Source organism: Rhinoderma darwinii, unplaced genomic scaffold (genome assembly GCF_050947455.1).
Source record: "Rhinoderma darwinii isolate aRhiDar2 unplaced genomic scaffold, aRhiDar2.hap1 Scaffold_534, whole genome shotgun sequence".
NCBI classification, from domain to species: Eukaryota; Metazoa; Chordata; class Amphibia; order Anura; family Rhinodermatidae; genus Rhinoderma; species Rhinoderma darwinii.
Window position 1 is genome coordinate 60726 of NW_027464083.1, and position 26775 is coordinate 87500.

Genomic DNA, 26775 nt, shown 5'->3' on the forward strand with positions numbered 1-26775 from the left:
CCCACAACGCGCAATCACCGGAAATATAAAACCTCTCACACCGCGCAATCACCGGAAATATAAAACCCCTCACACCGCGCAATCACCGGAAATATCAAACCCCTCACACCGCGCAATCACCGGAAATATAAAACCCCCACACCGTGCAATCACCGGAAATATAAAACCCCTCACACCGCGCAATCACCGGAAATATAAACCCCCTCACACCGCGCAATCACCGTAAATATAAACCCCTCACACCGCGCAATCACCGGAAATATAAACCCCTCACACAGCACAATAACCGGAAATATAAAAACCCCCACACCGCGCAATCTCCGGAAATATAAAACCCCCCACACCTCGCAATCAGCGGAAATATAAAACCCCTCACACCGCGCAATCACCGGAAATATAAAACCCCCCACACCTCGCAATCAGCGGAAATATAAAACCCCTCACACCGCGCAATCACTGGAAATATAAAACCCCTCACACCGGGCAATCACCGGAAATATAAAACCCCCCACACCTCGCAATCACCGGAAATATTAACCCCCTCACACCGCACAATCACCGGAAATATAAAACCCCTCACACCGCGCAATCACCGGAAGTATAAACCCCTCACACCGCGCAATCACCGGAAATATAAACCACTCACACCGCGCAATCACCGGAAATATAAACCCCTCACACCGCGCAATCACTGGAAATATAAACCCCCCCACACCGCGCAATCACCGGAAATATAACCCCCCCACACCGCGCAATCACCGGAAATATAACCCCCCCACACCGCGCAATCACCGGAAATATAAACCCCCCACACCGCGCAATCACCGGAAATATAAACCCCCACACTGCGCAATCACCGGAAATATAAACCCCCACACTGCGCAATCACCGAAAATATAAACCCCCTCACACCGCGCAATCACTGGAAATATAAACCCCTCACACCGCGCAATCACCGGAAATATAAACCACTCACACCGCGCAATCACCGGAAATATAAACCACTCACACCGCGCAATCACCGGAAATATAAACCACTCACACCGCGCAATCACCGGAAATATAAACCACTCACACCGCGCAATCACCGGAAATATAAACCCCTCACACCGCGCAATCACTGGAAATATAAACCCCCCCACACCGCGCAATCACCGGAAATATAACCCCCCCACACCGCGCAATCACCGGAAATATAACCCCCCCACACCGCGCAATCACCGGAAATATAAACCCCCCACACCGCGCAATCACCGGAAATATAAACCCCCACACTGCGCAATCACCGGAAATATAAACCCCCACACTGCGCAATCACCGGAAATATAAACCCCCTCACACCGCGCAATCACTGGAAATATAAACCCCCACACTGCGCAATCACCGGAAATATAAACCCCCCCTCACACCGCGCAATCACTGGAAATATAAACCCCCTCACACCTCGCAATCACCGGAAATATAAAACCCCTCACACCGTGCAATCACCGGAAATATAAAACCCCTCACACCGCGCAATCACCGGAAATATAAAACCCCTCACACCGCGCAATCACCGGAAATATAAACCCCCCACACCGCGCAATCACCGGAAATATAAACCCCTCACACCGCGCAATCACCGGAAATATAAAACCCCTCACACCGCGCAATCACCGGAAATATAAAACCCTTCACACCGCGCAATCACCGGAAATATAAACCCCCCACACCGCGCAATCACCGGAAATATAAACCCCTCACACCGCGCAATCACCGGAAATATAAACCCCCCACACCGCGCAATCACCGGAAATATAAAACCCCTCACACCGCGCAATCACCGGAAATATAAACCCCTCACACCGCGCACTCACAGGAAATATAAACCCCTCACACCGCGCAATCACCGGAAATATAAACCCCCCACACCGCGCAATCACCGGAAATATAAACCCCCTCACACCGCGCAATCACCGGAAATATAAACCCCCCACACCGCGCAATCACCGGAAATATAAAACCCCCTCACACCGCGCAATCACCGGAAATATAAACCCCTCACACCGCGCAATTACCGGAAATATAAACCCCTCACACCGCGCAATCACCGGAAATATAAAATCCCCCACACCGCGCAATCACTGGAAATATAAACCCCCCCCCACACCGCGTAATCACAGGAAATATAAACCCCTCACACCGCGCAATCACCGGAAATATAAACCCCTCACACTGCGCAATCACCGGGAATATAAACCCCTCACACCGCGCAATCACCGGAAATATAAACCCCTCACACCGCGCAATCACCGGAAATATAAACCCCTCACACCGCGCAATCACCGGAAATATAAAACCCCTCACACCGTGCAATCACCGGAAATATAAACCCCCCCCACACCGCGCAATCACCGGAAATATAAAACCCCCCACACCGCGCAATCACCGGAAATATAAAACCCCTCACACCGCGCAATCACCGGAAATATAAACCCCCTCACACCGCGCAATCACCGGAAATATAAACCCCCCACACCGCGCAATCACCGGAAATATAAAACCCCTCACACCGCACAATCACCGGAAATATAAACCCCTCACACCGCGCAATCACCGGAAATATAAAACCCCTCACACCGCGCAATCACCGGAAATATAAACCCATCACACCACGCAATCACCGGAAATATAAACTCCTCACACCGCGCAATCACAGGAAATATAAACCCCTCACACCGCGCAATCACCGGAAATATAAAACCCCTCACACCGCGCAATCACCGGAAATATAAAACCCCCCACACCACGCAATCTCCGGAAATATAAACCCCCTCACACCGCGCAATCACCGGAAATATAAACCCCTCACACCGCGCAATCACCGGAAATATAAACCCCTCACACCGCGCAATCACCGGAAATATAAACCCCTCACACCGCGCAATCACCGGAAATATAAACCCCTCACACTGCGCAATCACCGGAAATATAAACCCCCCCACACCGCGCAATCACCGGAAATATAAACCTCCCCCACACCGCGTAATCACCGGAAATATAAAACCCCTCACACCGCGCAATCACCGGAAATATAAAACACCTCACACCGTGCAATCACCGGAAATATAAACCCCCCACACCGCGCAATCACCGGAAATATAAACCCCCCCCCCCACACCGCGCAATCACCGGAAATATAAACCCCTCACACCGCGCAATCACCGGAAATATAAACCCCCCCACACCACGCAATCACCGGAAATACAAACCCCCCACACCGCGCAATCACCGGAAATATAAACCCCCCCACACCACGCAATCACCGGAAATACAAACCCCCCACACCGCGCAATCACCGGAAATATAAACCCCTCACCGCGCATTCACCGGAAATACAAACCCCCCACACCGCGCAATCACCGGAAATATAAACCCCTCACACCGCGCAATCACCGGAAATATAAAACCCCCCACACCGCGCAATCACCGGAAATATAAACCCCTCACACCGCGCAATCACCGGAAATATAAAACCCCTCACACCGCGCAACCACCGGAAATATAAACCCCCCCCCCACACCGCGCAATCACCGGAAATATAAACCCCTCACACTGCGCAATCACCGGAAATATAAACCCCTCACACCGCGCAATCACCTTAAATATAAACCCCTCACACCGCGCAATCACCGGAAATATTAACCCCCCCCCCACACCGCGCAATCACCGGAAATTTAAAACCCCCCCACACCGCGCAATCACCGGAAATATAAACCCCTCACACCGCGCAATCACCGGAAATATAAACCCCTCACACCGCGCAATCACCGGAAATATAAACCCCCCCACACCGCGCAATCACCGGGAATATAAAACCCCCTCACACCGCGCAATCACCGGAAATATAAACCCCTCACACCGCGCAATCACCGGAAATATAAAACCCCACACACCGCGCAATCACCGGAAATATAAAACCCCCCACAACGCGCAATCACCGGAAATATAAAACCTCTCACACCGCGCAATCACCGGAAATATAAAACCCCTCACACCGCGCAATCACCGGAAATATCAAACCCCTCACACCGCGCAATCACCGGAAATATAAAACCCCCACACCGTGCAATCACCGGAAATATAAAACCCCTCACACCGCGCAATCACCGGAAATATAAACCCCCTCACACCGCGCAATCACCGTAAATATAAACCCCTCACACCGCGCAATCACCGGAAATATAAACCCCTCACACAGCACAATAACCGGAAATATAAAAACCCCCACACCGCGCAATCTCCGGAAATATAAAACCCCCCACACCTCGCAATCAGCGGAAATATAAAACCCCTCACACCGCGCAATCACCGGAAATATAAAACCCCCCACACCTCGCAATCAGCGGAAATATAAAACCCCTCACACCGCGCAATCACTGGAAATATAAAACCCCTCACACCGGGCAATCACCGGAAATATAAACCCCTGATACCGCGCAATCTCCGGAAATATAAAACCCCCCACACAGCACAATCTCCGGAAATATAAAACCCCCCACACCTCGCAATCACCGGAAATATTAACCCCCTCACACCGCACAATCACCGGAAATATAAAACCCCTCACACCGCGCAATCACCGGAAGTATAAACCCCTCACACCGCGCAATCACCGGAAATATAAAACCTCCCCACACCACGCAATCACCGGAAATATAATCCACCACACCGCGCAATCACCGGAAATATAAACCCCTCACACCGCGCAATCACCGGAAATATAAAACCCCTCACACCGCGCAATCACTGGAAATATAAAACCCCTCACACCGCTCATTCACCGGAAATATAAAACCCCTCACACCGGAAATATAAAACCCCTCACACCGCGCAATCACCGGAAATATAAACCCCTCACACCGCGCAATCACCGGAAATATAAAACCCCTCACAACGCGCAATCACCGGAAATATAAAACCCCTCACACCGCGCAATCACCGGAAATATTAACCCCCTCACACCGCGCAATCACCGGAAATATAAACCCCTCACACCGCGCAATTACCGGAAATATAAACCCCTTACACCGCGAAATAACCGGAAATATAAAGCCCCTCACACCGCGCAATCACCAGAAATATAAACCCCTCACACCACGCAATCTCCGGAAATATAAACCCCTCCACACCACGCAATCACCGGAAATATAAACCCCTCCACACCGCGCAATCACCGGAAATATAAAACCCCTCACACCGCGCAATCACCGGAAATATAAACCCCTCACACCGCATAATCACCGGAAATATAAAACCCCTCACACCGCGCAATCACCGGAAATATAAACCCCTCACACCACGCAATCTCCGGAAATATAAACCCCCCACACCGCGCAATCACCGGAAATATAATCCCCTCCACACCGCGCAATCACCAGAAATATAAAACCCCTCACACCGCGCAATCACCGGAAATATAAAACCCCTCACACCGCGCAATCACCGGAAATATAAAACCCCTCACACCGCGCAATCACCGGAAATATAAACCCCTCACACCGCGCAATCACCGGAAATATAAAACCCCTCACACCGCGCAATCACCGGAAATATAAAACCTCTCACACCGCGCAATCACCGGAAATATAAACCCCTCACACCACGCAATCTCCGGAAATATAAACCCCCCCCCCCACACCGTGCAATCACCGGAAATATAAACCCCTCCACACCACGCAATCACCGGAAATATAAAACCCCTCACACCGCGCAGTCACCGGAAATATAAACTCCTCACACCGCGCAATCACCGGAAATATAAACCCCCTCACACCTCGCAATCACCGGAAATATAAAACACTCACACCGCGCAATCACCGAATATATAAACCCCCCCACACCGCGCAATCACCGGAAATATAAAACCCCTCACACCGCGCAATCACCGGAAATATAAACCCCTCACACCCCGCAATCACAGGAAATATAAAACCCCTCACACCGCACAATCACCGGAAATATAAACCCCCCCCCACACCGCGCAGTCGCCGGAAATATAAAACCCCTCACACCGCGCAATCACCGGAAATATAAAACCCCTCACACCGCGCAATCACCGGAAATATAAACCCCTCACACGGCGCAATCACCGGAAATATAAAACCCCTCACACCGCCAATCACCGGAAATATAAACCCCTCACACCGCGCAATCACGGGAAATATAAAACCCCTCACACCGCGCAATCACCGGAAATATAAACCCCTCACACCGCGCAATCACCGGAAATATAAACCCCCTCACACAGCGCAATCACCGGAAATATAAACCCCTCACACCGCGCAATCAACGGAAATATAAACCACTCACACCGCGCAATCACCGGAAATATAAAACCCCTCACACCGCGCAATCACGGAAATATAAACCCCCCCACAGCGCGCAATCACCGTAAATATAAACCCCTCCACACCGCGCAATCACCGGAAATATAAAACCCCTCACACCGCACAATCACCGGAAATATAAACCCCTCACACCGCGCAATCACCGGAAATATAAAACCCCTCACACCGCACAATCACCGGAAATATAAAACCCCCCCACACCACGCAATCACCGGAAATATAATCCCCCACACCGCGCAATCACCGGAAATATAAAACCCCTCACACCGCGCAATCACCGGAAATATAAACCCCTCACACCGCGCAATCACCGGAAATATAAAACCCCTCACACCGCGCAATCACTGGAAATATAAAACCCCTCACACCGCGCATTCACTGGAAATATAAAACCCCTCACACCGGAAATATAAAACCCCTCACACCGCGCAATCACCGGAAATATAAACCCCTCACACCGCGCAATCACCGGAAATATAAAACCCCTCACAACGCGCAATCACCGGAAATATAAAACCCCTCACACCGCGCAATCACCGGAAATATTAACCCCCTCACACCGCGCAATCACCAGAAATATAAACCCCTCACACCGCGCAATTACCGGAAATATAAACCCCTTACACCGCGAAATAACCGGAAATATAAAGCCCCTCACACCGCGCAATCACCAGAAATATAAACCCCTCACACCACGCAATCTCCGGAAATATAAACCCCCCCACACCACGCAATCACCGGAAATATAAACCCCTCCACACCGCGCAATCACCGGAAATATAAAACCCCTCACACCGCGCAATCACCGGAAATATAAACCCCTCACACCGCATAATCACCGGAAATATAAAACCCCTCACACCGCGCAATCACCGGAAATATAAACCCCTCACACCACGCAATCTCCGGAAATATAAAACCCCCCACACCTCGCAATCAGCGGAAATATAAAACCCCTCACACCGCGCAATCACCGGAAATATAAAACCCCTCACACCTCGCAATCAGCGGAAATATAAAACCCCTCACACCGCGCAATCACTGGAAATATAAAACCCCTCACACCGGGCAATCACCGGAAATATAAACCCCTGATACCGCGCAATCTCCGGAAATATAAAACCCCCCACACAGCACAATCTCCGGAAATATAAAACCCCCCACACCTCGCAATCACCGGAAATATTAACCCCCTCACACCGCACAATCACCGGAAATATAAAACCCCTCACACCGCGCAATCACCGGAAGTATAAACCCCTCACACCGCGCAATCACCGGAAATATAAAACCTCCCCACACCACGCAATCACCGGAAATATAATCCCCCACACCGCGCAATCACCGGAAATATAAACCCCTCACACCGCGCAATCACCGGAAATATAAAACCCCTCACACAGCGCAATCACTGGAAATATAAAACCCCTCACACCGCGCATTCACCGGAAATATAAAACCCCTCACACCGGAAATATAAAACCCCTCACACCGCGCAATCACCGGAAATATAAACCCCTCACACCGCGCAATCACCGGAAATATAAAACCCCTCACAACGCGCAATCACCGGAAATATAAACCCCTCCACACCGCGCAATCACCGGAAATATAAAACCCCTCACACCGCGCAATCACCGGAAATATAAACCCCTCACACCGCATAATCACCGGAAATATAAAACCCCTCACACCGCGCAATCACCGGAAATATAAACCCCTCACACCACGCAATCTCCGGAAATATAAACCCCCCACACCGCGCAATCACCGGAAATATAATCCCCTCCACACCGCGCAATCACCAGAAATATAAAACCCCTCACACCGCGCAATCACCGGAAATATAAAACCCCTCACACCGCGCAATCACCGGAAATATAAACCCCTCACACCGCGCAATCACCGGAAATATAAAACCCCTCACACCGCGCAATCACCGGAAATATAAAACCTCTCACACCGCGCAATCACCGGAAATATAAACCCCTCACACCACGCAATCTCCGGAAATATAAACCCCCCCCACACCGTGCAATCACCGGAAATATAAACCCCTCCACACCACGCAATCACCGGAAATATAAAACCCCTCACACCGCGCAGTCACCGGAAATATAAACTCCTTACACCGCGCAATCACCGGAAATATAAACCCCCTCACACCTCGCAATCACCGGAAATATAAAACACTCACACCGCGCAATCACCGAATATATAAACCCCCCCACACCGCGCAATCACCGGAAATATAAAACCCCTCACACCGCGCAATCACCGGAAATATAAACCCCTCACACCCCGCAATCACAGGAAATATAAAACCCCTCACACCGCACAATCACCGGAAATATAAACCCCCTCACACCGCGCAATCACCGGAAATATAAAACCCCTCACACCGCGCAATCACCAGAAATATAAAACCCCTCACACCGCGCAATCACCGGAAATATAAACCCCTCACACGGCGCAATCACCGGAAATATAAAACCCCTCACACCGTGCAATCACCGGAAATATAAACCCCCTCACACCGCGCAATCACCGGAAATATAAACCCCTCACACTGCGCAATCACCGGAAATATAAACCCCTCACACCGCGCAATCAACGGAAATATAAACCACTCACACCGCGCAATCACCGGAAATATAAAACCCCTCACAACGCGCAATCACCGGAAATATAAAACCCTCACACCGCGCAATCACCGGAAATATAAACCCCTCACAGCGCGCAATCACCGGAAATATAAAACCCCTCACACCGCGCAATCACCGGAAATATAAAACCCCTCACACCGCGCAATCACCGGAGATATAAACCCCTCACACCGCGCAATCACCGGAAATATAAACCCCTCACACCGCGCAATCACCGGAAATATAAAACCCCTCACACCGCGCAATCACCGGAAATATAAACCCCCTCCCACCGCGCAGTCACCGGAAATATAAAACCCCCCACACCGCGCAATCACCGGAAATATAAACCCCCTCACATCGCGCAATCACCGGAAATATAAAACCCCTCACACCGGGCAATCACCGGAAATATAAAACCCCTCACACCGGGCAATCACCGGAAATATAAATCCCTCATACCGCGCAATCACCGGAAATATGAAAACCCCCACACCGCGCAATCTCCGGAAATATAAAACCCCCCACACCTCGCAATCAGCGGAAATATAAAACCCCTCACACCGCGCAATCACCGGAAATATAAAACCCCCCACACCTCGCAATCAGCGGAAATATAAAACCCCTCACACCGCGCAATCACTGGAAATATAAAACCCCTCACACCGGGCAATCACCGGAAATATAAACCCCTGATACCGCGCAATCACCGGAAATATAAAACCCCCACACCTCGCAATCACCGGAAATATTAACCCCCTCACACCGCGCAATCACCGGAAATATAAAACCTCTCACACCGCGCAATCACCGGAAGTATAAACCCCTCACACCGCGCAATCACCGGAAATATAAAACCCCCCCACACCACGCAATCACCGGAAATATAATCCCCCACACCGCGCAATCACCGGAAATATAAACCCCTCACACCGCGCAATCACCGGAAATATAAAACCCCTCACACCGCGCAATCACTGGAAATATAAAACCCCTCACACCGCGCATTCACCGGAAATATAAAACCCCTCACACCGCGCAATTACCGGAAATATAAACCCCTTACACCGCGAAATAACCGGAAATATAAAGCCCCTCACACCGCGCAATCACCAGAAATATAAACCCCTCACACCACGCAATCTCCGGAAATATAAACCCCCCCACACCACGCAATCACCGGAAATATAAACCCCTCCACACCGCGCAATCACCGGAAATATAAAACCCCTCACACCGCGCAATCACCGGAAATATAAACCCCTCACACCGCATAATCACCGGAAATATAAAACCCCTCACACCGCGCAATCACCGGAAATATAAACCCCTCACACCACGCAATCTCCGGAAATATAAACCCCCCACACCGCGCAATCACCGGAAATATAATCCCCTCCACACCGCGCAATCACCAGAAATATAAAACCCCTCACACCGCGCAATCACCGGAAATATAAAACCCCTCACACCGCGCAATCACCGGAAATATAAAACCCCTCACACCGCGCAATCACCGGAAATATAAACCCCTCACACCGCGCAATCACCGGAAATATAAAACCCCTCACACCGCGCAATCACCGGAAATATAAAACCTCTCACACCGCGCAATCACCGGAAATATAAACCCCTCACACCACGCAATCTCCGGAAATATAAACCCCCCCCACACCGTGCAATCACCGGAAATATAAACCCCTCCACACCACGCAATCACCGGAAATATAAAACCCCTCACACCGCGCAGTCACCGGAAATATAAACTCCTCACACCGCGCAATCACCGGAAATATAAACCCCCTCACACCTCGCAATCACCGGAAATATAAAACACTCACACCGCGCAATCACCGAATATATAAACCCCCCCCAACACCGCGCAATCACCGGAAATATAAAACCCCTCACACCGCGCAATCACCGGAAATATAAACCCCTCACACCCCGCAATCACAGGAAATATAAAACCCCTCACACCGCACAATCACCGGAAATATAAACCCCCCCCCCACACTGCGCAATCGCCGGAAATATAAAACCCCTCACACCGCGCAATCACCAGAAATATAAAACCCCTCACACCGCGCAATCACCGGAAATATAAACCCCCCACACCGCGCAATCACCGGAAATATAAAACCCCCCCACACCGCGCTATCACCGGAAATATAAAACCCCTCACACCGCGCAATCACCGGAAATATAAAACCCCTCACACCGCGCAATCACAGGAAATATAAAACCCCTCACACCGCGCAATCACCGGAAATATAAAACCCCTCACACCGCGCAATAACCGGAAATATAAAACCCCTCACACCGCGCAATCACCGGAAATATAAAACCCCTCACACCGCGCAATCACCGGAAATATAAACCCCTCACACCGCGCAATCACCGGAAATATAAAACCCCTCACACCGCGCAATCACCGGAAATATAAAACCTCTCACACCGCGCAATCACCGGAAATATAAACCCCTCACACCAAGCAATCTCCGGAAATATAAACCCCCCCCCACACCGTGCAATCACCGGAAATATAAACCCCTCCACACCACGCAATCACCGGAAATATAAAACCCCTCACACCGCGCAGTCACCGGAAATATAAACTCCTCACACCGCGCAATCACCGGAAATATAAACCCCCTCACACCTCGCAATCACCGGAAATATAAAACACTCACACCGCGCAATCACCGGAAATATAAACCCCCCCACACCGCGCAATCACCAGAAATATAAAACCCCTCACACTGCGCAATCACCGGAAATATAAACCCCTCACACCCCGCAATCACAGGAAATATAAAACCCCTCACACCGCACAATCACCGGAAATATAACCCCCCCCCCACACCGCGCAATCACCGGAAATATAAACCCCTCACACCGCGCAATCACCGGAAATATTAACCCTTCACACCGCGCAATCACCGGAAATATAAAACCCCCCACACCGCGCAATCACCGGAAATATAAACCTCCTCACACCGCGCAATCACCGGAAATATAAACCCCTCACACCGCGCAATCACCGGAAATATAAACCCCCACACACCGCGCAATCACCGGAAATATAAACCCCCCCACACCGCGCAATCACCGGAAATATAAACCCCCCACACCGCGCAATCACCGGAAATATAAACCCCTCACACCGCGCAATCACCGGAAATATTAACCCTTCACACCGCGCAATCACCGGAAATATAAAACCCCCCACACCGCGCAATCACCGGAAATATAAACCCCTCACATCGCGCAATCACCGGAAATATAAACCCCTCACACCGCGCAATCACCGGAAATATAAACCCCCCACACCGCGCAATCACCGGAAATATAAACCCCCCCACACCGCGCAATCACCGGAAATATAAACCCCCTCACACCGCGCAATCACCGGAAATATAAACCCCTCACACCGCGCAATCTCCGGAAATATAAAACCCCTCACACCGCGCAATCACCGGAAATATAAACCCCCTCACACCGCGCAATCACCGGAAATATAAACCCCTCACACCGCGCAATCACCGGAAATATAAACCCCTCACACCGCGCAATCACCGGAAATATAAACCCCTCACACCGCGCAATCACCGGAAATATGAAACCCCTCACACCGCGCAATCACTGGAAATATAAAACCCCTCACACCGCGCAATCACCGGAAATATAAAACCCCTCACACCGGGCAATCACTGGAAATATAAACCCCTCACACCGCGCAATCACCGGAAATATAAAACCCCTCACACCGCGCAATCACCGGAAATATAAACCCCCTCACACCGCGCAATCACCGGAAATATAAACCCCTCACACCGCGCAATCACCGGAAATATAAACCCCCCCACACCGCGCAATCACCGGAAATATAAACCCCCCCACACGCGCAATCACCGGAAATATAAACCCCCCACACCGCGCAATCACCGGAAATATAAACCCCTCACACCGCGCAATCACCGGAAATATTAACCCTTCACACCGCGCAATCACCGGAAATATAAAACCCCCCACACCGCGCAATCACCGGAAATATAAACCTCCTCACACCGCGCAATCACCGGAAATATAAACCCCTCACACCGCGCAATCACCGGAAATATAAACCCCCACACACCGCGCAATCACCGGAAATATAAACCCCCCCACACCACGCAATCACCGGAAATATAAACCCCCCACACCGCGCAATCACCGGAAATATAAACCCCTCACACCGCGCAATCACCGGAAATATTAACCCTTCACACCGCGCAATCACCGGAAATATAAAACCCCCCACACCGCGCAATCACCGGAAATATAAACCCCCCCCCCACACCGCGCAATCACCGGAAATATAAACCCCCCCACACCGCGCAATCACCGGAAATATAACCCCCCCACACCGCGCAATCACCGGAAATATAAAACCCCTCACACCACGCAATCACCAGAAATATAAAACCCCTCACACCGCGCAATCACCGGAAATATAAACCCCCCTCACACCGCGCAATCACCGGAAATATAAACCCCCCCACAGCGCGCAATCACCAGAAATATAAACCCCCTCACACCGCGCAATCACCGGAAATATAAACCCCCCCCCCCCACACCGCGCAATCACCAGAAATATAAACCCCCTCACACCGCGCAATCACCGGAAATATAAAACCCCCCCCACACCGCGCAATCACCGGAAATATAAAACCCCTCACACCGCGCAATCACCAGAAATATAAAACCTCTCACACCGCGCAATCACCGGAAATATAAACCCCTCACACCGCACAATCACCGGAAATATAAAACCCCTCACACCGCACAATCACCGGAAATATAAAACCCATCACACCGCGCAATCACCGGAAATATAAACCCCTCACACAGCACAATAACCGGAAATATAAACTCCTCACACCGCGCAATCACCGGAAATATAAACTCCTCACACCGCGCAATCACCGGAAATATAAACCCCTCACACCGCGCAATCACCGGAAATATAAACCCCTCACATCGCGCAATCACCGGAAATATAAACCCCTCACACCGCGCAATCACCGGAAATATAAAACCCCTCACACCGCGCAATCACCGGAAATATAAAACCCCTCACACCGCGCAATCACTGGAAATATAAAACACCTCACACCGTGCAATCACCGGAAATATAAACCCCCCACACCGCGCAATCACCGGAAATATAAACCCCCCCCCCCACACCGCGCAATCACCGGAAATATAAACCCCTCACACCGCGCAATCACCGGAAATATAAACCCCCTCACACCGCGCAATCACTGGAAATATAAACCCCCCCACACCACGCAATCACCGGAAATACAAACCCCCACACCGCGCAATCACCGGAAATACAAACCCCCCACACCGCGCAATCACCGGAAATATAAACCCCCCCCACACCACGCAATCACCGGAAATACAAACCCCCCACACCGCGCAATCACCGGAAATATAAAACCCCCCACACCGCGCAATCACCGGAAATATAAACCCCTCACATCGCGCAATCACCGGAAATATAAACCCCTCACACCGCGCAATCACCGGAAATATAAACCCCCCACACCGCGCAATCACCGGAAATATAAACCCCCCCACACCGCGCAATCACCGGAAATATAAACCCCCTCACACCGCGCAATCACCGGAAATATAAACCCCTCACACCGCGCAATCTCCGGAAATATAAAACCCCTCACACCGCGCAATCACCGGAAATATAAACCCCCTCACACCGCGCAATCACCGGAAATATAAACCCCTCACACCGCGCAATCACCGGAAATATAAACCCCTCACACCGCGCAATCACCGGAAATATAAACCCCTCACACCGCGCAATCACCGGAAATATGAAACCCCTCACACCGCGCAATCACTGGAAATATAAAACCCCTCACACCGCGCAATCACCGGAAATATAAAACCCCTCACACCGGGCAATCACTGGAAATATAAACCCCTCACACCGCGCAATCACCGGAAATATAAAACCCCTCACACCGCGCAATCACCGGAAATATAAACCCCCTCACACCGCGCAATCACCGGAAATATAAACCCCTCACACCGCGCAATCACCGGAAATATAAACCCCCCCACACCGCGCAATCACCGGAAATATAAACCCCCCCACACGCGCAATCACCGGAAATATAAACCCCCCACACCGCGCAATCACCGGAAATATAAACCCCTCACACCGCGCAATCACCGGAAATATTAACCCTTCACACCGCGCAATCACCGGAAATATAAAACCCCCCACACCGCGCAATCACCGGAAATATAAACCTCCTCACACCGCGCAATCACCGGAAATATAAACCCCTCACACCGCGCAATCACCGGAAATATAAACCCCCACACACCGCGCAATCACCGGAAATATAAACCCCCCCACACCACGCAATCACCGGAAATATAAACCCCCCACACCGCGCAATCACCGGAAATATAAACCCCTCACACCGCGCAATCACCGGAAATATTAACCCTTCACACCGCGCAATCACCGGAAATATAAAACCCCCCACACCGCGCAATCACCGGAAATATAAACCCCCCCCCCACACCGCGCAATCACCGGAAATATAAACCCCCCCACACCGCGCAATCACCGGAAATATAACCCCCCCACACCGCGCAATCACCGGAAATATAAAACCCCTCACACCACGCAATCACCAGAAATATAAAACCCCTCACACCGCGCAATCACCGGAAATATAAACCCCCCTCACACCGCGCAATCACCGGAAATATAAACCCCCCCACAGCGCGCAATCACCAGAAATATAAACCCCCTCACACCGCGCAATCACCGGAAATATAAACCCCCCCCCCCCACACCGCGCAATCACCAGAAATATAAACCCCCTCACACCGCGCAATCACCGGAAATATAAAACCCCCCCCACACCGCGCAATCACCGGAAATATAAAACCCCTCACACCGCGCAATCACCAGAAATATAAAACCTCTCACACCGCGCAATCACCGGAAATATAAACCCCTCACACCGCACAATCACCGGAAATATAAAACCCCTCACACCGCACAATCACCGGAAATATAAAACCCATCACACCGCGCAATCACCGGAAATATAAACCCCTCACACAGCACAATAACCGGAAATATAAACTCCTCACACCGCGCAATCACCGGAAATATAAACTCCTCACACCGCGCAATCACCGGAAATATAAACCCCTCACACCGCGCAATCACCGGAAATATAAACCCCTCACATCGCGCAATCACCGGAAATATAAACCCCTCACACCGCGCAATCACCGGAAATATAAAACCCCTCACACCGCGCAATCACCGGAAATATAAAACCCCTCACACCGCGCAATCACTGGAAATATAAAACACCTCACACCGTGCAATCACCGGAAATATAAACCCCCCACACCGCGCAATCACCGGAAATATAAACCCCCCCCCCCACACCGCGCAATCACCGGAAATATAAACCCCTCACACCGCGCAATCACCGGAAATATAAACCCCCTCACACCGCGCAATCACTGGAAATATAAACCCCCCCACACCACGCAATCACCGGAAATACAAACCCCCACACCGCGCAATCACCGGAAATACAAACCCCCCACACCGCGCAATCACCGGAAATATAAACCCCCCCCACACCACGCAATCACCGGAAATACAAACCCCCCACACCGCGCAATCTCCGGAAATATAAAACCCCCCACACCTCGCAATCAGCAGAAATATAAAACCCCTCACACCACGCAATCACCGGAAATATAAAACCCCCCACACCGCGCAATCATCGGAAATATAACCCCCTCACACCGCGCAATCACCGGAAATATAAACCCCCTCACACCGCGCAATCACCGGAAATATAAACCCCTCACACCGCGCAACCACCGGAAATCTAAAACCCCTCACACCGCGCAATCACCGGAAATATAAACCCCTCACACCGCGCAATCACCGGAAATCTAAACCCCTCACACAGCGCAATCACCGGAAATATAAAATCTTCACACCGCGCAATCACCGGAAATATAACACCTCACACCGCGCAATCATCGGAAATATAAAACCCCTCACACCGCGCAATCACTGGAAATATAAAACACCTCACACCGTGCAATCACCGGAAATATAAACCCCCCACACCGCGCAATCACCGGAAATATAAACCCCCCCCCCCCACACCGCGCAATCACCGGAAATATAAACCCCTCACACCGCGCAATCACCGGAAATATAAACCCCCCCACACCACGCAATCACCGGAAATACAAACCCCCCACACCGCGCAATCACCGGAAATACAAACCCCCCACACCGCGCAATCACCGGAAATATAAACCCCCCCCACACCACGCAATCACCGGAAATACAAACCCCCCACACCGCGCAATCACCGGAAATATAAACCCCTCACACCGCGCAATCACCGGAAATACAAACCCCCCACACCGCGCAATCACCGGAAATATAAACCCCTCACACCGCGAAATCCCTGGAAATATAAAACCCCCCACACCGCGCAATCACCGGAAATATAAACCCCTCACACCGCGCAATCACCGGAAATATAAAACCCCTCACACCGCGCAATCACCAGAAATATAAAACCCCTCACACCGCGCAATCACCGGAAATATAAACCCCTCACACCGCGCAATCACCGGAAATATTAACCCCCCCCCACACCGCGCAATCACCGGAAATGTAAAACCCCCCACACCGCGCAATCACCGGAAATATAAACCCCTCACACCGCGCAATCACCGGAAATATAAACCCCCCCCACACCGCGCAATCACCGGGAATATAAAACCCCCTCACACCGCGCAATCACCGGAAATATAAACCCCTCACACCGCGCAATCACCGGAAATATAAACCCCTCACACCGCGCAATCACCGGAAATATAAAACCCCACACACCGCGCAATCACCGGAAATATAAAACCCCCCACAACGCGCAATCACCGGAAATATAAAACCCTCACACCGCGCAATCACCGGAAATATAAAACCCCTCACACCGCGCAATCACCGGAAATATCAAACCCCTCACACCGCGCAATCACCGGAAATATAAAACCCCCACACCGTGCAATCACCGGAAATATAAAACCCCTCACACCGCGCAATCACCGGAAATATAAACCCCCTCACACCGCGCAATCACCGTAAATATAAACCCCTCACACCGCGCAATCACCGGAAATATAAACCCCTCACACAGCACAATAACCGGAAATATAAAACCCCTCACACCGCGCAATCACCGGAAATATAAACCCCTCACACCGCGCAATCACCGGAAATATAAAACCCCCACACCGAGCAATCTCCGGAAATATAAAACCCCTCACACCGCGCAATTACCGGAAATATAAAACCCCTCACACCGCGCAATCTCCGGAAATATAAACCCCCCCACAGCGCGCAATCACCGTAAATATAAACCCCTCCACACCGCGCAATCACCGGAAATATAAAACCCCTCACACCGCGCAATCACCGGAAATATAAACCCCTCACACCGCGCAATCATCGGAAATATAAAACCCCTCACACCGCGCAATCACCGGAAATATAAACCCCCCACACCGCGCAATCACCGGAAATATAAACCCCTCACACCGCGCAATCACCGGAAATATAAAACCCCTCACACCGCGCAATCACCGGAAATATAAAACCCCTCACACCGCGCAATCACTGGAAATATAAAACCCCTCACACCGCGCAATCACCGGAAATATAAAACCCCACACACCGCGCAATCACCGGAAATATAAACCCCCTCCCACCGCGCAGTCACCGGAAATATAAAACCCCCCCACACCGCGCAATCACCGGAAATATAAACCCCCTCACATCGCGCAATCACCGAAAATATAAAACCCCCACACCGCGCAATCACCGGAAATATAAAACCCCTCACACCGGGCAATCACCGGAAATATAAATCCCTCATACCGCGCAATCACCGGAAATATAAAAACCCCCACACCGCGCAATCTCCGGAAATATAAAACCCCCCACACCTCGCAATCAGCAGAAATATAAAACCCCTCACACCACGCAATCACCGGAAATATAAAACCCCCCACACCGCGCAATCATCGGAAATATAACCCCCTCACACCGCGCAATCACCGGAAATATAAACCCCCTCACACCGCGCAATCACCGGAAATATAAACCCCTCACACCGCGCAATCACCGGAAATATAAACCCCTCACACCGCGCAATCACCGGAAATATAAACCCCTCACACCGCGCAATCACCGGAAATATAAACCCCTCACACCGCGCAATCACTGGAAATATAAACCCCCCACACCGCGCAATCACCGGAAATATAAACCCCTCACACCGCGCAATCACCGGAAATATAAACCCCTCACACCGCGCAATCACCGGAAATATAAACCCCTCACACCGCGCAATCACCGGAAATATAAACCCCTCACACCGCGCAATCACCGGAAATATAAACCCCCCACACCGCGCAACCACCGGAAATCTAAAACCCCTCACACCGCGCAATCACCGGAAATATAAACCCCTCACACCGCGCAATCACCGGAAATCTAAACCCCTCACACCGCGCAATCATCGGAAATATGAAACCCCTCACACCGCGCAATCATCGGAAATATGAAACCCCTCACACCGCGCAATCACCGGAAATATAAAATCTTCACACCGCGCAATCACCGGAAATATAACACCTCACACCGCGCAATCATCGGAAATATGAAACCCCTCACACCGCGCAATCACCGGAAATATAAACATTTTACATATATCCTGATGTACCCCGCACAGATTACATATACCCTGATGTACTCCTCACATATTACATATACCCTGATGTACTCCTCACAGATTACATATACCCTGATGTACTCCTCACATCTTACATATATCCTGATGTACTCCTCACAGATTACATATACCCTGATGTACTCCTCACATCTTACATATACCCTGATGTACTCCTCACATATTACATATACCCTGATGTACTCCTCACAGATTACATATACCCTGATGTACTCCTCACATATTACATATATCCTGATGTACTCCTCACAGATTACATATACCCTGATGTACTCCTCACAGATTACATATACCCTGATGTACTCCTCACAGATTACATATACCCTGATGTACTCCGCACAGATTACATATACCCTGATGTACTCCTCACAGATTACATATACCCTGATGTACTCCTCACATCTTACATATACCCTGATGTACTCCTCACAGATTACATATACCCTGATGTACTCCTCACAGATTACATATACCCTGATTTACTCCTCACAGATTACATATACCCTGCTGTACTCCGTACAGATTACATATACCCTGATGTACTCCTCACAGATTACATATACCCTGATGTACTCCTCACAGCTTACATATACCCTGATGTACTCCTCACAGATTACATATACCCTGATGTACTCCTCACAGATTACATATACCCTGATGTACTCCTCACATATTACATATACCCTGATGTACTCCTCGCATATTACATACACCCTGATGTACTCCTCACAGATTACATACATCCTGATGTACTCCTCACATATTACATATATCCTGATGTACTCCTCACATCTTACATATACCCTGATGTACGCCTCACATATTACATATACCCTGATGTACTCCTCACATATTACATATACCCTGATGTACTCCTCACAGATTACATATACCCTGATGTACTCCTCACAGATTACATATATCCTGATGTACTCCTCACAGATTACATATATCCTGATGTACTCCTTACATATTACATATACCCTGATGTACTCCTCACATATTACATATACCCTGATGTACTCCTCACATATTACATATATCCTGATGCACTCCTCACATATTACATATACCCTGATGTACTCCTCACATATTACATATACCCTGATGTACTCCTCACAGATTACATATACCCTGATGTACTCCTCACATATTACATATATCCTGATGTACTCCTCACAGATTACATATACCCTGATGTACTCCGCACAGATTACATATACCCTGATGTACTCCTCACATATTACATATACCCTGATGTACTCCTCACATATTACATATATCCTGATGTACTCCTCACATATTACATACACCCTGATGTACTCCTCACATATTACATATACCCTGATGTACTCCTCACAGACTACATATACCCTGATGTACTCCTCACAGATTACATATACCCTGATGTACTCCTCACATATTACATATACCCTGATGTACTCCTCATAGATTACATATACCCTGATGTACTCCTCACAGATTACATATACCCTGATGTACTCCTCACAGATTACATATACCCTGATGTACTCCTCACAGATTACATATACCCTGATGTACTCCTCACAGATTACATATATCCTGATGTACTCCTCACAGATTACATATAGTCTGATGTACTCCTCACATATTACATATACACTGATGTACTCCTCACAGATTACATATACCCTGATGTACTCCTCACATATTACATATACCCTGATGTACTACTCACATATTACATATACCCTGATGTACTCCTCACATATTACATATACCCTGATGTACTCCTCACATATTACATATACCCTGATGTACTACTCACATATTACATATACCCTGATGTACTCCTCACATATTACATATATCCTGATGCACTCCTCACATATTACATATACCCTGATGTACTCCTCGCATATTACATACACCCTGATGTACTCCTCACAGATTACATATATCCTGATGTACTCCTCACATATTACATATATCTTGATGTACTCCTCACATATTACATATACCCTGATGTACTCCTCACAGATTACATATACCCTGATGTACTCCTCACAGATTACATATATCCTGATGTACTCCTCACAGATTACATATATCCTGATGTACTCCTTACATATTACATATACCCTGATGTACTCCTCACATATTACATATACCCTGATGTACTCCTCACATATTACATATATCCTGATGCACTCCTCACATATTACATATACCCTGATGTACTCCTCACAGATTACATATACCCTGATGTACTCCTCACATATTACATATACCCTGATGTACTCCTCACATATTACATATACCCTGATGTACTCCTCACAGCTTACATATACCCTGATGTACTCCTCACAGCTTACATATACCCTGATGTACTCCTCACATCTTACATATACACTGATGTACTCCTCACAGATTACATATACCCTGATGTACTCCTCACAGATTACATATACTCTGATGTACTCCTCACATATTACATATACACTGATGTACTCCTCACAGATTACATATACCCTGATGCACTCCTCACATATTACATATACCCTGATGTACTCGTCACAGATTACATATACCCTGATGCACTCCTCACAGATTACATATACCCTGATGTACTCCTCACATATTACATATACCCTGATGTACTCCTCACATCTTACATATACACTGATGTACTCCTCACAGATTACATATACCCTGATGTACTCCTCACAGATTACATATACTCTGATGTACTCCTCACATATTACATATACACTGATGTACTCCTCACAGATTACATATACCCTGATGTACTCCTCACATATTACATATACCCTGATGTACTACTCACATATTACATATATCCTGATGTACTCCTCACATATTACATATACCCTGATGTACTCCTCACATATTACATATACCCTGATGTACTCCTCACATATTACATATACCCTGATGTACTCCTCACATATTACATATACCCTGATGTACTCCTCACATATTACATATACCCTGATGTACTCCACACATATTACATATACCCTGATGTATTCCTCACATATTACATATACCCTGATATACTCCTCACAGATTACATATAACCTGATGTACTCCTCACATATTACATATACCCTGATGTACTACTCACATATTACATATACCCTGATGTACTCCTCACATATTACATATACCCTGATGTACTCCTCACATATTACATATACCCTGATGTACTCCTCACATATTACATATACCCTGATGTACTCCTCACATATTACATATACCCTGATGTACTACTCACATATTACATATACCCTGATGTACTCCTCACATATTACATATACCCTGATGTACTCCTCGCATATTACATATACCCTGATGTACTCCTCACAGATTACATATACCCTGATGTACTCCTCACATATTACATATACCCTGATGTACTCCTCACATATTACATATACCCTGATGTATTCCTCACATATTACATATACCCTGATGTACTCCTCACAGATTACATATACCCTGATGTACTCCTCACAGATTACATATATCCTGATGTACTCCTCACATATTACATATACCCTGATGTACTCCTCACATATTACATATACCCTGATATACGCCTCACAGATTACATATACCCTGATATACTCCTCACAGTTTACATATACCCTGATGTACTCCTCACAGATTACATATACCCTGATATACGCCTCACAGATTACATATACCCTGATGTACTCCTCACAGATTACATATACCCTGATGTACTCCTCGCAGATTACATATACCCTGATGTACTCCTCACAGATTACATATACCCTGATGTACTCCTCGCAGATTACATATACCCTGATGTACTCCTCACATATTACATATACCCTGATGTACTCCTCACATATTACATACACCCTGATGTACTCCTCACAGATTAGATATACCCTGATGTACTCCTCACATATTACATATACCCTGATGTACTCCTCACATATTACATACACCCTGATGTACTCCTCACAGATTAGATATACCCTGATGTACTCCTCACAGATTACATATACCCTGATGTACTCCTCACAGATTACATATACCCTGATGTACTCCTCACATCTTACATATACCCTGATGTACTCCTCACATATTACATATACCCTGATGTACTCCTCACAGATTACATATACCCTGATGTACTCCTTGTTATCGTTTCTTTCTTTTTGAATATAAAGAAATTTTGAGCTAAAACAACTTTTTATTTCCACTGCTCAATTCTAATACAATCGATGTAACACCTGTGGGGTCAAAATGCTCACTGCGGCCCTAAATGCTCACCCTGAGGGGTGTAGAATCCAAAATGGGGTCATTTGGGGAGGGTCTCCATACCTCCCAACAGTCCCAGATTCCAGGTGGTGTCCCGATCGGCCGCTGGCATGTCCCGGTGTCAACTGCATCTGCGTTCTCAGGACACAGATCAGGGCCACCGTACACACATGGTCGAACCGGGCAAATGCCGGGGCCCCCTGCTCTTATACGAGGGTCCACTCAGCTGACGGGTGCTTTATGCTGCCCAGCTCAATCTCACTTTGCACAAACTGGGGGTCTTTCATATTTGTTCTCCCGTTTCTGCCGCCGCGTGAGTTGCTCCGCAAAGAGTCCAGTAAGTCACATGGCACACTAGGGCCACATATGTCATATCACTAAACACTGCAGAATCGGGGTAATAAATATTGAGCTGTGATTCTCTGTTATCATCTGCTGTGTTAGTGAAATAAAGGAATAAAATGATATCTGCAGAATAAGAGAAACATTCGGACATTTCACCCCCACTTTTTATGGGGGGGGGGGGGTAATATATTGTCCCTTGTTGGCATTACTTTATCTGTCCTTCTGTTTTATGTCGTTAGAAAATGTATAAATTTACCAGCAATTGTTTATATTTTCAAGAAAAATTCCAAAAAGCCTCCAGACAGATACAGAGTGATATATTCTGCAGATTATTACACCACTGACCTCTCTAGAGATCTGCAGAACATTGCTCTGTCCTCTGCTGACAGATACAGAGTGATATATTCTGCAGATTATTGCACCACTGTCCTCTCTAGATATCTGCAGAACATTGCTCTGTCCTCTCCACCTCCTGACAGATACATAGTGACATATTCTGCAGAGTATTACACCTATAACCTTCGGACCCCCATAGAACACAGGTTCCCTGGATAAATTCCCCAATCTAGAAATGAAAACACTAAAAATGGTAAAAATAAATCTGTTTATTATAGAATCTGGTAGAATTTCTGTGCGGTTTTCTGTGGCTCCGGCCCTTTAACATGCGATGATCGGTGAGATGAAGAGGGGGAGGGTCCTTCTTCACCCGTGGATATGGCCGCCAGTCCACCCTTACACAGCTCGATCCTGGATCAGAAGAAACCGGAAACTTTTTTCATATTTTTCAAAGTCGGATCCTAGAAAAGGAAAAAATACAAATAAGCAAAAAAATTCACAAAACCTTCACCACAAGGAGAAGATGAAGACGAGCGGAAGACGTCAGACTTACCGGATCTCGCGTCTGCTCATCACTGGAGGAGTCTTCATGGGAATTTCTGATGGTTTAGGTGGTAAAGACCACGATGTTGGGGTGACAACTGCAAAACAAATCAGAAATTCAGTGTCCAGGCGGCTGTAGAAGAGTCGTGAGGTGAGAAGATCATCAGTGGACGGCACTTACCTCACCTAAAGATGGTAACTGGGCCCCGAGCGGCAGATGGAAATAAGATGGCCGCTATCTCTCCCGGGGGTTGGGGGCCCTGATGGTAAATGGGCCCCAAGTGGCAGATGTTACTAAAATGGCCACTTTCTCTTTCGGGGGTTGGAGGCCCTGATGTTAAACGTAGCCCCCGAAAGGTCATCCATCTCCACATCAGGAGCTGGAAATTGGCGTCCGCCAACCTCCATCTTCCCATCCTCCATCTCCACGTCCTCTGGAAACTGGCGTCCGCCAGCCTCCATCTTCTCATCCTCCTCCTCCATCTCCACGTCCTCTGGAAACTGGCGTCCGCCAACCTCCATCTTCTCATCCTCCTCCTCCATCTCCACGTCCTCCGGAAATTGGCGTCCGCCAACCTCCATCTTCTCTACAACACTCATCATTGGAAACATCACCATCCTCCTCTTCTTCATATGAGACACGTCCATGATGAGAGCCAGCAAGAGAAACTGACACCGCGGTCAATGTGTGACCCCAATTTATAAACTTGATGATGTCACAACCTGAGGGCCATTATGTGCAAACGGAACACATGCAGATCACAGGCCCCGCCCTTCACATGACATCACGCTCAGATTCTCTAGAGGACGTCACGCTCAGAGAAATAGAATCTGCCCACATTCTAGATGACATCACAAGAAGCGTATCCCAGTGAACCGTTACAACAGAGCGGCCATTTATAACGTAATATGGTAGAAGAATACAGACAGTCGGGGGTTTTAAATAAAACATTGTTACACCGTTCACTGTGTGAGTCAAATAATGCTATGTTGTAATAGTTCCGGACTTTTACCGATGCAGCGATACCAATTTTATTATTATTTTTTTGTTTTTACATTGTGCTTGGGGAATAATGGGAAATGTTTTTTTTTTTACACACATTTTATTAGTTCCCCTAGGGGACTTGAACCAGTGATCATTAGATCGCTGGTACAATACACTGCAATACATGGATGAGTTACGGAAACAGCGTAACTCGCTGAGCTAAGCTGTTTCCGGAACTCCCATAGTAGTGAATGTCAGTTATAGAAGCAGCGTAGCGTGCTACTCTGTAGCCGTAACTACTATTCAGTTCTATGGGAGTTGCGGAAACTGCGTAGCTCAGA

At 48.3% G+C, this 26775-nt stretch overlaps 1 protein-coding gene and 1 long non-coding RNA gene across 5 annotated transcripts in view; one reads left to right on the top strand and one right to left on the bottom strand.

Annotated features, from left to right (window-relative positions):
• The window catches only part of LOC142722372 (uncharacterized), a 94089-nt gene that overhangs the window by 57475 nt on the left and 9839 nt on the right, over positions 1–26775 (bottom strand). The window contains exons 2-3 of one of the 4 annotated variants that reach the window (XR_012874681.1): positions 25460–25547; positions 25158–25367 (exon numbers count right to left, since the gene is read on the bottom strand). The exons of the other annotated variants lie outside the window; for them this stretch is intronic. The gene's annotated coding sequence lies outside the window, so the exon portion shown is untranslated. Of the gene's footprint in view, positions 1–25157; positions 25368–25459; positions 25548–26775 lie in introns of those variants that run through there. 4 annotated transcript variants of the gene reach the window in all.
• LOC142722374 (uncharacterized) overlaps positions 1–26775 on the top strand; it is a 196594-nt gene that overhangs the window by 13209 nt on the left and 156610 nt on the right. The window lies entirely within an intron of this gene.